The following is a 17,636-nucleotide window of genomic DNA, read 5'->3' as shown; positions in this document are numbered from 1 at the left end:
GCGGACAGGGCTTAATTTGAATTTTTATGACCTCGGATAAAGTTTGAATAACAGAAGACCAGTATTGATTTAGACGGGGGCACAACCAAAAAGTGTGTGATGAATCAGCTGGAGAAAGGGAGCATCTATTACAACTCCCGTCCGTTCCTGGATATATATCTGCTAACCTGGCCCTACTGAAATGAGCCCTATGCACTACTTTAAACTGAATGAGCCCCAAGCGTGGATGAGTTAATCCTTTGTAGTGCATCCTCTCAGTGTCTGTCTGACAACTCAACCAGGAACTTGCCTTCCCAACCGTTCTTAATTTTTGAAAGGTCATGATTTTCAAGAGACATTAATTGAGAATATAACCGTGATATCAGACCTTTTTTCGGACAGAGGAGGGTAATTTTCGGAACTGGGCCCAGATTTTAAGAGTGGACAGTACTATGGGATTAGAGGTAAACCTGGACCACTTTGTGGGCAGGGAGGAATACACCAGTGCAGAGAGGGATGACGAGTGGCAGGAGTGCACCTCAAGCATACACCAGTCGTTGTCTGGCACATGAAGCCAGAATAAAATTTTCTGTAGGTTAGCTGCCCAATAGTAGTGAATAAAACTGGGGAGGGCTAGTCCCCCCACATCACGTCCCTTCTGAAGTAAGCCTTTCTTAACTCTTGGAACTTTATTCTTCCAGATGAAGGAGGTAATGGATGTATTAACTGATTGAAAAAATGATTTTGTCAGGAATAACGGTAGACATTGAAACAAATACAGATACTATGGGAGTACGTTCATCTTCATCGATTGTACCCTCCCTGCAATAGTCAGAGGCAGACTGCTCCACCTTTGAAAGTCAGCTTTCATTTGGTTAACTAGAGGTGTAAAATTAGCCCCCAGAAGAGAGGTGAAGGAACGCGTAATGTTTATTCCAAGATATTTGAAACCAGAGTGTGTTAAGTGGAAGGGGACTGCTTCTTGTTTAATTTGCATTGCCGAGTCATTAATGGGGAAGCATTCACTTTTCTGATAATTAAGTTTGTAGCCAGAAAAAGACCCAAAATTGTTCAATAGTGATACAATTACTGGGACGCTGGTTTCTGGATTGCTTATATAGATCAAGAGATCGTCTGCATATAGAGAGACGCAATGTTCCTCAGTCCCACGCCTAACCACCCATAACACCAACGACGACTTCAATGCAAGCGAAAGAGGCTCAATTGCCACTGCAAATAGGAGCGGGGATAATGGACATCCTTGACGTGTCCCACGTGACGGGAAAATTTTTTGAATGGGATTGATTAGTTTGAATACAAGCTTGTGGGGACGTATAGAGCAGACGAATCCATGCCAGAAACGTGTCACCGAATCCAAACCTTTCCAATACGGAAAACAAGTAATTCCACTCCACCCGGTCAAAAGCCTTCTCCGCGTCCAGAGAAATTACAGCTTCTGCAGTCAAAGAGGGATCGGGGGAGTAGATCACGTTAGCAAGCTGGCGAATATTTGAAAAAGAGTGACGACCCTTTATAAAACCAGTCTGGTCCTCCGGAATTAATTTAGGGAGAACGGATTCTAAACGATGTGCCATCACCTTGGCTAAAATTTTTATATCAACATTTAGGAGGGAAATAGGACGATAAGAGCCACAGTTGGTAGGGTCCTTATCCTTTTTGAGGAGTAGTGTAATCTTAGCTTGTGTGAGGGTTGGGGGCAAGTAATCATTTCTCAATGATTCATTAAATACTTCTAGCATAATAGGTGCAAGTTTATCTTTAAATTTCTTTAAAAATTCGGGGGGATAACTGTCAGGTCCTGGAGATTTCCCAGTTCGCATGTCTCCTATGGCTGCAGTGATCTCTAATTGTGTAAGAGGTCGGTCTAACTCTTCCCTGTCTCCAGGCTCAATAGTAGATAATTCTAAATTATCTAAGAAACTGTTCATATTCGTAACATCTGATGGGAATTCAAACGTGTAAAGTGTAGAATAGAATGTAGCAAAAATATTATTGATTTCCTTTGGGTTGGTGACTATATTTTGATCCTGATCTCCCCCTTTGGGGTATAAGCTGTGACGCAGCCTGACGCTTCAGCTGATGAGCTAGCAATCGACTAGCTTTTTCACCATACTTATAGTAAGTACACCGGGTCCGCAATAATAAGTATTTAGCCTGGTTAGTAGATAGAAGATTAAGCGTAGACTATAAAGCTATCCGTTCCTTATATAATTCTGGGGAGGGGCTCTGAGAATATTTGCGGTCTAGCTTAAAAACTGAATCAGTCAGGTCTTCTATTTGTTTGCAGCGCTCCTTATTGACATGTGCTACATAAGAGATAATTTGTCCTCTTAAGTACGCTTTTAAGGTTTCCTAAAGTAGGGAATATGATATACCTTCCTTCTTGTTTACTTCCAGAAAAGTATATTAGTAGACACATGTTCGCAAAATTTCTCATTTGAGAGCAGCAGGGAATTAAGTCTCCAGAAGGGTTGTTCTCTAACGTTCAAAGTGAAAGATAGGTCTAAGATGAGTGGTGTATGATCTGAAATGATGATGGCCAAATATTCAACCGATTTCACTGCAGGGATGAAAGAGCTGTCTATAAAAAAGTAGTCTATTCTAGAGAAAGAATGGTGGACATGAGAAAAGAAAGAGAATTGTTTAGAGGTCAGATTTTGAAACCTCCATGGGTCTAGGCAGCCATTTCATCTCAAAGTCTGAGAAGACTCTTGACATTACAGATGGTTAGGTAGATTTAGGGTCAATGTCCAATTAAGATCCCCTGCAAGGATCAGTCTATGTGTATCTAAATTAGGGAGAGATGACAGAAGTTTACTGGCAAATTCAGTATCGTCCCAGTTAGGGGCATACACATTTACCAAAAGAACAAGTTTTTGAAATAGGAGGCCCGAGACAATGACATATCGACCATTGGGATCTACAATTATTTAGTGAGAATTTAATTTGTTTATTAATCAAAATTGCCACCCCTCGTGATCTATTATTAAATTTGGAATGGAAGATATGATTAACCCATGCTTTACAGATTCTGGTGTGATCTTTTAACCGTAAATGTGTCTCCTGCAAAAACAAAACATCAGTTTTCAATTGTTTAAGATGGGAAAAAATCCTAGTACATTTCGTGGGACCATTTAACCCCTTAACATTCCAGGACAGAAACCTAACTGCAGCTCCCCCTACTGGGCTTGTACCGCCTGCATTATTTATCATAGAAGACATCTAAAATGTATATGATTAGCCTGAGCCACATTATGGAAGTGCATTTGTGGTCATAAGTGATGTCAGCACACACTGTGTGAAGTTGTGTAGGGGAAAAATAAAACAGTAATAATAACAGACTAAAAATACAGTTTAACATAGCTATGTGCATCCTTAAAAGATAGAGTGTTGTCATGTAAATAAAATGCTCCCCAGTTCTCATTAAACTTAAGTTGGAATGGAAGAAAAAAAAAAAAACCTGAACACCCCAAACCTAGATTTCCTTCCCCAAATGAAGAAAACTGCAGGAATTCCCAATTGAAAAACTTCCAAGACATCTAGCGTTGTCTATAACTCCTATTCTAGCCTGAAGATGGCTCCTCTCTCAGTAAGTGATTTGTGTTCTACCTATATGCGAACCTGACGTTCTTCTTGTACAGGAGGGATTTCACTTCATCCTCATGGAAAAATACCTTACGGCCCCTGAAGAACAGCTGCTCTCGTTTCCTCGTTATTATGCAGTGTTTGTTTTGGAAGGCGTGGAAGAGAACGAGGAATATCCTCGGCCGTTTGGAGCTAGCGCCGGAGTCAGCAGTCGGCTTGGGTCCCACTCGGTGCGCGCGAGAGATAATGAGGGGGTGCGGAAAGAAATCTACCCAGGACTTCCTCAAAAAATTCAGTCATGAACTTGACTGTGTCCGGCCCTTCCAGATGTTCCGGGATTTTCCAAATCCTCCACTTTGTTTTTAGCCTCTTGTTCTCAGCTAGAAGTGCGGTGCATGTTGCGGTGCATGCATAGCCTCGATCCTGTCGCTGTGGCCATTTAGCCCTCCATGTCATGGATACGTTCTTCGTGGGAGTCAAGAGACGATTTTACCAGTTCAAGGGATGCTGAAATTGGTGCCAGTGCCTCGCCGAGCGCTTTTTTCAGGAGGGAGTCCGTTTGCTGTGCGAGGTCGGACAGAAGCAGCGTGTGTAGCTTAGCAAGATCAGCAGGTAACTCTGAGCTTGGGCTAGCTTGTGTAACGTTAACGTTAGCCATGTTGTCTTCACTTGTGGTATCTTTGTCCATTTCAGTCGTTTTTTGCCCTCGGTCACGTCTCTTTGGTCTCATTTAGTTGTGCAAAGTTAAGACTTAACACTCTGAGGTCTAAAAACGCGCCGGCGCGTTTTGCAGGTTTTTTTTCACATTGCAGCAAAACAGACTTAAAATACTCTGTCATTTTTTGTCATAGAGACATAAGTAATACATCAATTGAAACTATAGAATATCTCCTTTTATTTGTATACACTCAGAGTAAAAACAAAATGTTGTGCTTTTTGTAAAATAAAGAAAACTAACATGATGCGTGATCTCTCATCTCCCTCTGAACGAAGTCCAATCTGATAGTTCTCAGAAAATGAAGTGTAACTTAGTGAATACTAATCACAAAAAATTCATACTTATGTCTAACAAAACGTTGAAATGTCAGGTTTTAAATCGTGCAAGTCAAATCGAAAACAAACATTCTGTGTTTATGTAATCTGTATGAAAAGAGAGCCATGTCAGAAGTCCGTGATTCAGCTCATTACCCACTAATGCGGCCACACCCACGGAGCCAGCGCTATTCACAGGCAAATTCAGAGACAACACATGCATTCATCATCTCAATCGTGTATTTATTGCCTTGAAAATTGTTTATCTGGATGAAAAAGCCATGGTTAGCGATCTCTGGAAGACATTCAGTAAATTCCTGTTTGTTTTCTTCTATTGATAAGTTTTAAGTGAGTTTTTGTTTCTTTAGCGCCCTCCGGCTGTAGTATGAATTGGTAAACACCATTCATGGAATATCGTCTTCTTCTTAGGTGAATTTGTGGACTAAAATGCACAGAGCGCCCTCCGGCTGCAGTATGAATTGCAAACACCAGCGCTCATAGAGATAACAATGAATATTAAATAAAAAATAACTCCTCTGTATAGAAAATTGACATAAACATATGAGAATCCTATATTTCTCCAAATGTGCATGCTTTTAAACTAAAAGCCTATATTCAGACTCTTTGCATCACAGAAATACATTATATTTTAAAGTATAATATAAAACCATTATTTTATATTGTAATAAAATTTTTCTGTATGTTTCATATACCATGATGAGCTTGAGACATCACAGAAGTTTTTTTTCACAGCCTACCTGACTGAAATGCCTCATTAATATGCAAGTCTTTTCAGGTCATTACTATTCAATTCTTTTGTCTTCACAGGTGAGAATGAGCCAGTATTCATGGAGATTCACGCCTCCTCGCATACCGTGTTTCTTGGCAAAAAGTGTCTTACAAAAACTAAATCAGTATATTGTTATAAATGAAAGAGTAGTCAGCATAATTTTTACATAATTTTGAAGCAAAAACTCTAGTCTACAACCTTCAATACCCAAAAGTCTTGTGAACACAGATTTAATATACTTTTATTGGCCTTATATCAGTGACTTAAGTTTTTTGTTTTTTCAGTAACCACGCATAAACGTTATTCCTTCAAAAACACAAACATGTACACACATGTTCCTCACATATTATGGTAGCCTAGTTTGTGCTGAATACAGTGTAATGACACTTGTGTCATTAATATGTTTATGAACAACTGAAAAAAGCACAAATGTCAGGGCATGTCAAAACTTCTCCAGGCCCCAAATCAGCCTCAGACTCCAGAGGGTTAAGTTTCAGTGGATGGTACACAACAGCAATTGCTAGATTTTTGTCCTTCTTCAGATAAAACATTAGTACTTCAAAACTGGAGAACATGTCAGTTTTTAAAGTCCAAAAGCAAAAAACAAATGCATTGTTGCATTGCAAAATGCATTGTTAGTGGAGAAAAACATTAAAAAGAATGTTCAAAAAAAGTATGTATACAGTGAAATAGCAAAAACTGTGATGAAAAAATGCGATACCAAACAGAACCACATGGAGATGTGAAAAGACCACTATACTAGCCACCTTGAGCTGACTGGATCCTTTCAGCTTAGTAAAAAAACGCAAAATAGTAAAAAACACAAAATACAAATCATAAAGAAGTTTAGTGGTTTAAAATAATCTGATTGCAGAGACGCTAAAACAGGGATCCCAAATCTTGTCCCTGGAGATCTACATTCCTTCCTAACTTCAGCTCCAACCCTGATCAAACATAACTGAACCAGCTCATTAAGATCTTCAGGAGCACTTGACAATAACAGACAGGTGTGTTGGAGCAGGGTTTAGGGTATGTTTATATAACACCATTTCAATCTAAAAACTTTTTATGCATTTTGGTCATTCATTTACACGAGAAGGCCTGAAAATGCAAGCTTTTGAAGTGCAAGGTTTTGGAAACGATACCTTTACCATTTCCATGTAAACAACAAAAACGTGAATTTGTAAAAATGGTGGCATCATGTGCTTGCGTACATCTTCATCTACTGGCCTGGCATGCCTAATACAGCGTTTTTAGTTGTATTTGCAGATCTGTGTGAATGTTGATTGCTTTGACAACATTGTCCTCTGTTTTTAGTACATGGCTGTCATTAACTACGGGTGTGGGCATGGGCTTTGGCTGGGTGAAATCAGCGGGTCCCATGTAGGTTTTGTAGTACGAGTCCCACATAGGAAGCCCATATGAGCTGATTACATGGGCCCCATAAGGGACAGGCATGGGCCAAGTGGGCATGGGTTTGATCTGGGAACACATATATGGGTCTTGCATGGCATATTTATGGGCCAAGTGGGCATGGGTTTGAACTGGGAATGCACATATGGGTCCTGCATAGAATTTTTATGGGCCAAGTGGGCATGGGTTTGAACTGGGAACAGATATATGGGTCTTGCATGACATATTTATGGGCCAAGTGGGCATGGGTTTGATCTGGGAACACATATATGGGTCTTGAATGGCATATTTATGGGCCAAGTGGGCATGGGTTTGAACTGGGAATGCACATATAGGTCCTGCATAGAAATTTTATGGGCCAAATGGGCATGGGTTTGAACTGGGAACACATATATGGGTCTTGCATGACATATTTATGGGCCAAGTGGGCATGGGTTTGATCTGGGAACACATATATGGGTCTTGAATGGCATATTTATGGGCCAAGTGGGCATGGGTTTGAACTGGGAATGCACATATGGGTCCTGCATAGAATTTTTATGGGCCAAGTGGGCATGGGTTTGAACTGGGAACACATATATGGGTCTTGCATGACATATTCTGGGAACACATATATGGGTCTTGAATGGCATATTTATGGGCCAAGTGGGCATGGGTTTGAACTGGGAAAACATATATGGGTCTTGCATGATATATTTATGGGCCAAGTTGGCATGGGTTTGAACTGGGAACACATATATGGGTCTTGAATGGCATATTTATGGGCCAAGTGGCCATGGGTTTGGGTGATTGGTTCAGGTCCAGCAATATTATGTAATGCTCATCTACAAACAAGCATCAAAAATAAAATAAAATAAAATAAAATAAGCTTAACTTAGGATATCAAGGGGAGCCTTATCATTCAAGCTCCTCTTGGCAAAGCAAAATCTGCTCGTCACAACATAGTAGACAGAGCATCATTCTGCTTGCTTCGATGCTGGACAGGACGAGGAAAAAAGAAAAAAAGAAAAAAAAGGACTTGCAGGAGGCCTCATCATCAATCTGTCTGCCACTTCTGTGTTGTTACATGTCCTTGGACCAAGGAGTAGCATGTGTTTCTATCAAGGTGTAGCTCATACACCAACAATGACTGATGTGTTGGCTGTAAAAGGTACAGTAGATCTGTTTGGTTAGGCTATCTGAAGATCTTCAGGATGCATTGACATATACATGGTTTATGGTTTAAGACGGTAAAGGGAGGGGCTGAGGTAGTTAAAGAAGTAGGCCTGTAAGGACAGAGGCCCTTTCAATTTAAGTAAAAGAATAAAGCTGCAGAAAGCCTTCTGACAGTGCATGGAGCATTCACAGAAACACTTTCATTGGTGCAGTGACCCAGATTGGGACAGATTTATGGGGATAAGTGTAAAGGAGACAGCATTGCTACTGCTGGCATTTGAATATTTACAATATTTATATTGTATGAATATTTTGCTAACTTAACATAAGTTGCTTATAACATATAGTTGCCTGTAGAATGTTGGGTAAATCCCTCCCTGATGCCTCATAGGACCCATTTTGCTACCCAATTGGCTTTTGGTCAGTTTGCACATCCATCTACCACGCCGGATACCCAGATTCAAGACCCGCTTGGGGAGTGGTTTCTGGTATCAGAGGTGGAAGTCATTAATTACAAATACTCAGATTACTGTAATTAAGTAGTTTTTTGGGGTACTTGTACTTTTATGAGTAGATTTTCAAAAACAAAACAAAACAAAACAAAAAAAGGACGTTAATAATTGATCTTTCATTGATTCTGAATGAAGAATTTAACCAGTTAAAAATGTATTCATGGATATTTAATCAATAGCCGTGGCTCCTCATGTAATTTAGTTTTTTGTCTGCCGGAGACATTTTCTTAATAAGGAAATAAAAACTAAAATGAGAAAAAAATGAGGGAAAAACACTTGTTTTGCATCTTATCAATTATTAATGATTAATAGATTGTTGGCATGTTAACTTCTGGTAAAGGAAAACACACAATTTCCAGCCCTAGTCTGGAGAAGTGACGGTGACATCAGTGGTTAAAAGTAACTAATACTCTGAATATTTTCTTTTTAATTTTTTTCTTAGTTTTTTAAAAAAATTTTTACAAACTGTACTTTTACTTGAGTATTTCTCGAACACCGGTACTTTTACTCGTAATTGAGTAATATTTTAGCAATGCACTTAATTGTACTTGACTACAGATTTTCAGTACTCTCCACCACTGCCTGTTATGCACAACAACACCTAATTAGGCTCATTCATAATGAAGCCAGCGAAGCAGTTAAGTCGTTTGTTAATTCTCTCACATATCCTTAAATTTACGAATTTTACTGTATTAAATTGTTATTTGGTCAGGCAGTTCGGACATCTCTGGGGCCTGTATGCAAAGGCCGTGTTTCGCGCTCAAAACGTTAACAGTCCATTTGGAATCGGAAAGCAAGCTGGCTGTGACTTGGAGGTGAAGTGCATATTTCTTCCGACCAACGCCGAATTTCCATAAAATTAAGGTAAGTTGAAATATTATGTTGCCATAAAAATAACACTGCAGATTGTACAGTAGTCTGTATTTTTGGTTTGTGCTGTTTAATCTGATGTAGAATCTAACCAAAAGGAAAAACAGCGGGTTTGGTTTAGCTATAGGGCTGGACAATAATTCAGTATCAATATATCACAATATACTTTTATTCAATAACGGTGATATGATATAAAATATATTCATCATTATTTCACTTCAAATTCATCTGAGTCAATATCAGATTCTGAGTTTGGTTCCGTCCCGAACCCTTCCTCATGCTTTAAACATAAAAACATATTGCACATATTGCATAACACATACTTCAACATATTGCACTGTCCCCACCTTTTGCTCTAAGAATAAATTGGAACAAATCAAATCAAACTAAATGTGTAAGCAAACAGTCTCAAATGTTTTGGGCTTGTAAACATCATAATGTCGGTCTCCCCGGTCTCCCTGTGCATCTTGCTGGCTTCTATCGTTAGTTGTAGTGTTGCAGTTACAACTGCACTAGCAGCTAATTCAAAATGAAGGATAAATATTGACTAAGGTTGAATTTTGTTTGCTTGCATAACCCAAAGAGCAAATATAGCTGCAGATATCTTATTATAAAAATATAAGAATTCTTAAAACTCATAAAATATTCTGACAAAGGAGCTAAATAAATGATAATTGTATAATAATAATATAATTACCTACATTTTAAGTATATGAAAGTAAAACAAGCACAGCCAATTTGATGGAGCTGAATTAATATCAGCCTTATGACTCCCAGGAACATCTGAGTGGTTTGGCATCATGAGCATCAACCGTGATGTTCCTGGGATAAGGCTTTAATTTAAATTGTTAAAGATTATGTTTGTTGTTCAATGTATTATATAATGAGTGTATTTTGTATTGTATTTTTGCAGTTTTTTTTTCAGAGATTTTTTAAAATATATTTTTTAGTTTACTGTATGTTGTGACATTGTTTTTTAAAGATAATTTTTGTTGTTCAATTTAATATATTTCTTGCGGTTCAAAGCATCAAGTGTCTTGTATTTATCTTGTACTTACATTCATTCTTCGTTTTTAATTTTTCTTAGATTGTTTCCTTAAATGAATGGTTAGGCTTACCTTGCATGAATTGCCCAGTTAGGACCAACATAAGATCCTTACAGAGCCCACTTTAAGCCCATATGGGCATTCACGGTTGAATCGTGGTGCAAGCCCACTTTAAACCCCTTTAGGCAGGTGGGGCCCAAATGGGTCTGACACAAATTGCCCGGTTAAGACCCACATAAGACCCTTACAGATCCCACTTAAAACCCACCTGGGCATCCACGGCTGGCCCCCATGTGGATCCCGGGTGCAAACCCACTTTAAACCCCTTTGGGTAGGTGGGGCCCAAATGGATCTGTCATGAATTGCCCGGTTAAGACCCACATAAGACCCTTACAGATCCCACTTAAAACCCACCTGGCATCCACGGCTGGCCCCCATGTGGATCCCGGGTGCAAGCCCACTTTAAACCCCTTCAGACTGGTGGGCCCCAAATGGGTCTGACATGAATTGCCCAGTTAAGACCCACATAAGACCCTTACAGATCCCACTTAAAACCCATCTGGGCATCCACGGCTGGCCGCCATGTGGATCCCGGTTGCAAACCCACTTTAAACCCCTTTGGGCAGGTGGGGCCCAAATGGGTTTGGCATGAATTGCCCAGTTAGGACCCACATAAGACTCTTACAGATCCCATTTAAAGCCCATCTGTGTAGCCATGTTGCAAAGCCCACTTTGGACCCCTTTGGGCAGGTGGGGCCCAAATGGATCTGACATGAATTGCCCAATTAAGACCCATGCAGTACCCTTACAGGTCCCACTTTTAGTACGTCTGGGCTTCCACGGCTTGCCCCAATGTGGATCCCGGGTGCAAGCCCATAATGGGGCCCACATTTGCCGCCCATGAAGCCCTCATCTGGGCCCCACATGTCATTGCTGGCTGGGTAAACATACCCTTAATCTGGGGAATTTCTCTTACACTGGCATATTTTAAGAAATGTCAGTGCAAGTTGATTTCAGCTAAAACAGCTCAAACATGCAGTTTAGTCTGGGAAGGGGCTTAAGTCTCGTCTATGAAACTAGGGGAATTTCTCTTGTCCAAAAACCTGCCTCTTTCTACTTTTTAAAGTATTACTTACATAACAAGGTATTAATTGAATAACCAACTTCAGAGATCAAATTTTAAGGTTTTCATCTTTCAAATGTATATAATTTATGAAGACTAATAGAATAATTGATATAAAGGAAACGATTGCCTGTCAACAGTACAGTGTGGGCTAAGAGGCTACCTTCTGATTTCTTACCGCTGTCATTTCTGTTTTGCGTTCATTTTGTTGTTGAGAGGAAAACATGCAGCACATATTTACATAATCACATAATTGCAACTCCCAGCAGCATGGATGGCCTGCTCAGGTTTTTCCAACTTCTTTCATAGACAATTGGAAAAGCTTTTGGGGCAGACCTGATCTGTTGAAAAGAGATGGTATTCATCCCTCCCGGGATGGTGCTGCTTTTCTATCTAGAAATTTGGCAAATAGTCTTAGAGCTGAAACATGACAAACCAGGGCCCAGATCAGGACGCAGACAAACTGGCTAAACCGACCGTCTGCTAGCCGCCTCACGTCACAGAACTCAAATAATTCACAGCACATAGAAACTCTTTCACCTAGATATTATCACATAGAGACTGTGTCTGTACCTCGAACTAGTAAATACAAAAAACTTCCAAAACCTTTTAAGGGTAAAAATTTAATTGATGTTCAATAAATGAAAATCACAGATAAATCAGATAAACAAATGATAAAGCTTGGGTTACTGAATATTAGATCTATTTCTTCAAAAGCACTTATTGTAAATGAAATTATCACAGACAATAAACTAGATTTGCTGTGTTTGACAGAAACCTGGCTAAAACCAGACGATTACATTACTTTAAATGAATCTAGTCCTCAAGGTTATGACTATCGACACAATCCTCGACAGAAAGGCAAAGGGGGAGGTGTTGCTGTAATTTATAGTAATATATTCAGAATCATTCAAAAGAATTTCAAATATAATTCCTTTGAAGTGATGGTGCTTTATGTAACATTATGTAAGTTGACATTTGTGCTGGCTACTGTATACAGGCCACCAGGGCACCATACTGACTTTATCAAAGAATTTGCTGATTTTATATCAGAGTTAGTACTGGCTGCGGATAAAGTCCTTGTTGTTGGTGATTTTAATATCCATGTAGATAATAATAAAGACGCATTTGGATTGGCATTTGCAGACATTTTAAACTCTATTGGAGTTAGACAACACGTGTCAGGACCCACTCATTGTCGTAATCATACCCTAGATCTAATACTGTCGCATGGAATTGATATTGATGCTGTTGAAATTCTACAGCAGAGCGATGATATATCAGATCATTATTTAGTCTCGTGTATAATACAATTAGCCAAGGCTACAAAACCACCACCCAGCCATAAATATTGTAGAACTATCACGTCTACCACTAAAGATTGCTTTATAAATAATCTCCCCGAGCAGTTTCATCGCCTTAGTATACCTGACAACTTAGAAGAACTCGATGCTGCAACAGAAACTATTGGCTCTCTCTTTTCCAGCACATTAGATGCAGTCGCTCCTTTACGTCCAAAGAAGATTAAGGAAACTAATCCAACGCCGTGGTATGATGAGCACACTCGGGCTCTAAAACGAGCTGTTAGAAAAGCTGAACGTAGTTGGAAGAAAACAAAACTAGAAGTTTTTCGCCTTTCGTGGAAAGAAAAAATGATTGAGTACAGAACGGCTATAAGAAATGCTAGATCTACTTATTTTTCAAATCTCTTAATAGAAAACAAACATAATCCTAGGTATTTATTTGACACAGTGGCTAAATTAACTAGAAACAGAGATTCAACTGCTGACGTTTCCATAGAGCACAGCAGTAATGACTTTATGAACTTCTTTACTTGCAAGATTGATAATATTAGAGAGAAAATTAAAAACATGCAACCGTCTACAGTTTAGCTTCAGACAGTGCACTGTAGTGTCCCTGAGGTAAAACTAGAATCATTCGCCGCTATAGGAGAGGAAGAATTATCTAAACTCATCAAATCATCAAAACCAACGACATGTATGTTAGACCCAATGCCGACTAAACTACTGAAAGAAATGCTTCCAGAGGTCGTAGGTCCACTTCTTGATATAATTAATTCATCCTTAACACTAGGATACGTGCCAAAAACCTTTAAGCAGGCTATTATTAAACCTCTTATTAAAAAACCTCAACTAGATCCGAGAGATTTAGTAAATTACAGGCCAATCTCGAATCTACCTTTTCTGTCAAAGATACTAGAAAAGGCAGTTTCAACACAACTGTGCTCCTTTTTAGAAAGAAATGGAATCTGTGAGGATTTCCAGTCAGGATTTAGACCATACCATAGTACTGAGACTGCTCTCATTAGAGTTACAAACGATCTACTCCTATCATCCGATCGTGGCTGTATTTCTCTATTAGTGTTATTAGATCTCAGTGCTGCTTTTGACACTATCGATCACAACATTCTTTTAAAAAGACTTGAAAACTATATTGGCATTAGTGGAATTGCTTTGGCATGGTTCAAATCGTACTTATCTGACCGTTATCAGTCTGTAGTAGTTAATGAAGAGATGTCGTATCGATCACAGGTTCAATATGGAGTACCACAAGGCTCAGTACTAGGACCGTTGCTTTTCACTCTGTACATGCTACCCTTAGGAGAGATAATTAGGAAGCATGGCGTTAGTTTTCACTGCTACGCTGACGATACTCAGCTCTATATTTCCTCGCGCCCTGACGAAACCTACAAATTCACAAAACTAACAGAATGCATAGCTGACATTAAAAACTGGATGACAAGAAATTTCTTATTATTAAATTCAGAAAAAGCTGATATCCTAATCTTTGGACCAAAAACTTCCTCACGAAAAAACCTTGAATACTCTCTAACACTTGACGGGTGCTCCATTAAACCTTCGTCCTCAGTTAAGAACCTGGGTGTGCTCTTCGATACCAATCTTTCATTTGAAAGTCATGTTTCTAGTATCTGTAAAACCGCCTTCTTCCATCTAAAAAATATATCTAAATTACGACATATGCTCTCAATGACAAATGCGGAACAGTTGGTTCATGCATTCATGACCTCAAGACTAGATTATTGTAACGCTCTACTGGGTGGTTGTTCTGCTCGGCTTTTAAACAGACTACAGTTGGTCCAAAATGCGGCAGCTAGAGTTCTTACTAGAACCAGAAAGTATGACCATATTAGCCCAGTTCTGTCAACATTACATTGGCTCCCTATTAAACATCGTATAGATTTCAAAATCTTGCTACTTACTTATAAAGCTCTAAATGGTTTAGCTCCCCAGTACCTAAGTGAGCTCTTAATGCATTATAGTCCTTCACGTTTATTGCGATCTTAGAATTCAGGCCAGTTGATAATACCCAGAATATCAAAATCAACTGAAGGCGGCAGATCCTTTTCCTATTTAGCACCTAAACTCTGGAACAATCTTCCTAGCATTGTTCGGGAAGCAGACACACTCTGTCAGTTTAAATCTAGACTAAAAACACATCTCTTTGCTCTTGCATACACATAACACATTATCAATACATTAACATTTTTCAAATCCGTTAAAGGATTGTTACGCTGCAATAATTAGGTCGGCCGGAACCGAGAACATTTCCTATAACACTAGATATACCTGTACATCAGAATAAGAATGGCATCTACGCTAATATCTGTCTCTCTGCTTATCCTGAGGTTTGCCGGGTGCTGGATCCAGGCCGTATCCAGATCAGATGGAGAACCTGTGTCTGGACCTGACTACAACGTAGCCCAGGAGACAATGGGCCTACAGATCCAGTTCTGGCTGCATCTATAATTCAGATTTTTAATCCCCGTATCCGCTTACATATATTTATATATAATCTATTTTTAATCTCTATAATAAAAATGTATAATTCAGATTTTGATCTCCATATCCATTTACATATATTATATATATCTTCCAAGGGGTTTTTTCCCTCCTAGGACTTTTTTCCCAGTGTTAGCACGCTGGGTTTTTCTCCTAGGGGGTTTTTTCCACCCCTGGGAGTCAGCCGACATTGGCTTAATGTAGCACCATCTTGTATATGTTACATATTACCACGCTTGCTTGTACAGCTTATTTCTAACCACTTCCCTTTTTTCTGTGCTTCTAATATGTAAAGCTGCTTTGAAACAATTACCAATTGTAAAAGCGCTATATAAATAAATTTGACTTGACTTGACTTGACTTTACCCCTAAGAGAAGAATGAAAAAGAACTGAGTATATCAGGGTCTTGAGGGCTGGTGAAGTAATTCTCTCCAGTGTGAACTCTTATGTCAAGTCAAGTCACCTTTATTTCAATAAAACTTTATGCTGTATGGATTGCAAAGTTGCTTCACTGAGATAAACAAGAAAATAGCACAATCAGTCCAGGTGATATGGGAAAATAATGTTCCCCTTATCATAAAAGCATGAAATTCAGTGTACTTGTACAGTTTGGGGCCCTGGACATTTTCATCGCAAAAAAGCCTTGTGGTCGCCATGGCAAACATTTCACTTTACAGCAATTTCCAGCATATTTTGTATCTCCTGAATCAAACGTGACAATACAGAAATGGTGATGTCTACCCCTATGTTTTGATGGTCAAGGATTACAATGATACCATAAAACATCATAAACTGTTCAGGTGAATAGTTAATGGTGATTTCAGTGATGTGAGAAGGAAATCACAGTATCTGAGGACATAGGCTAGACTTTATAATATCATGTCTGTTGCATGCACGTTGTGTAGAGTTTTAAAAGCTTAATCCTTTTGTTCATTAACCTTAAAAATACTGTGACTGTAAAGAGTAGAATATTCAATATGACCTTAGAAACATAGCTTAAAAAAATTTCAAACAAAGATTTATTTAAAGAAATTTATTTCAAAAACACATTTGTTTGATTGTTTTGTTGTTGTCGTTGAACCTATTCTTCAGACTTATTCACAGTCTCTTCCACACTGACACAAAGCTGTGCACTTTAAAGAAGCATTTTTACATTTTTAGTGCTGACCGGCAGCCTTTCTTGCAGCCACAGCTTAAGAGTTCAAGGATGGTCTGGCTTGGCTGTGGAGGAGTTGACCACAATGGTCTCCAAATGCTTGAGCCCATCCAACCCCATTCTGTTGCCACCTCAAGTGCTTGTCCTCAACAGTGTTCATTGCTGCACCAGTACATTCTGGTTGCAAATGCAGATACTGTGTCACAGCCGGTGAAGGCATAGAACACGGGAAGGGCCTTGAATTTGTAACTGCAAGTAGTCTCCACATCCTGCTGACATGCGCCTACAACCAGTACACTGAAACAACTGGTGTACCATGACAGCAAGAAAGTCCTCAGTTTCTGTTTTGGAACACTGGCCTGCACAAGAATCAAATTAGATTTCCTCTTGCATACACGAGTAGATTCTGCAAGAAAAGGATTTAAAAAGATCACATTAAGCACTGTAGACATAGATCTCGTAGTCCTAGCCATTATACGTGTCAGAGCTGGACATTGAGGAGATGTGGGTGTGTGAGGGGACATTTTCTTACTTTCCTTCCTTCAAGATGGATGTCCTCCTCCACCTTGAAGGTATATGATGCCACCATCGCAGTACATCACAATGCTGTCAGTGGCAGGACACTGGGAAAGCACAACCTGATCATCAGGTTCCTGAGAGGTGCCAGGAGGTTAAATCCTCCCTGGCCACACCTCATCCCCTCTTGGGACCTCTCAATCATCCTTTAGGGCCTACAGAGAGCTATCTTCAAGCCTCTAGAGTCATCCTAAGACCCTGGCTTAGATACGTGCCTAAAGTTCCCACCACTCCCTTTTGGGACCAGGTGGTGAACTTGCAAGCACTGCCCCTGGAGGAGGCAGACCCAGCCCTTGCGTTGCTGTATCCCATTGGCACTTTAAGTGCGTTTAAGTGGACCGCACAGTGGTGTGCTGTCGACAAGTAGATAGCCATGGACCCTCGCTTGCTGCGCAGTTTTCTCCAAGGAGGGGATGTGAGCGCTTATTCTGCTCCTCAGATCAGTTCCCCAGATGGCGAACCCTGTGGAGTTCCTCCAACATCTTGCAGTAGTCAGACGCGGCAAAGGCGTCTGACGCCAGGCCCAGTACTCGTGTGTATGCCCAGTCAGTCAGCC

This window comes from Megalobrama amblycephala, linkage group LG14, assembly GCF_018812025.1.
Source record: "Megalobrama amblycephala isolate DHTTF-2021 linkage group LG14, ASM1881202v1, whole genome shotgun sequence".
NCBI lineage: Eukaryota > Metazoa > Chordata > Actinopteri > Cypriniformes > Xenocyprididae > Megalobrama > Megalobrama amblycephala.
Note: the sequence above shows the minus strand (reverse complement) of the source record.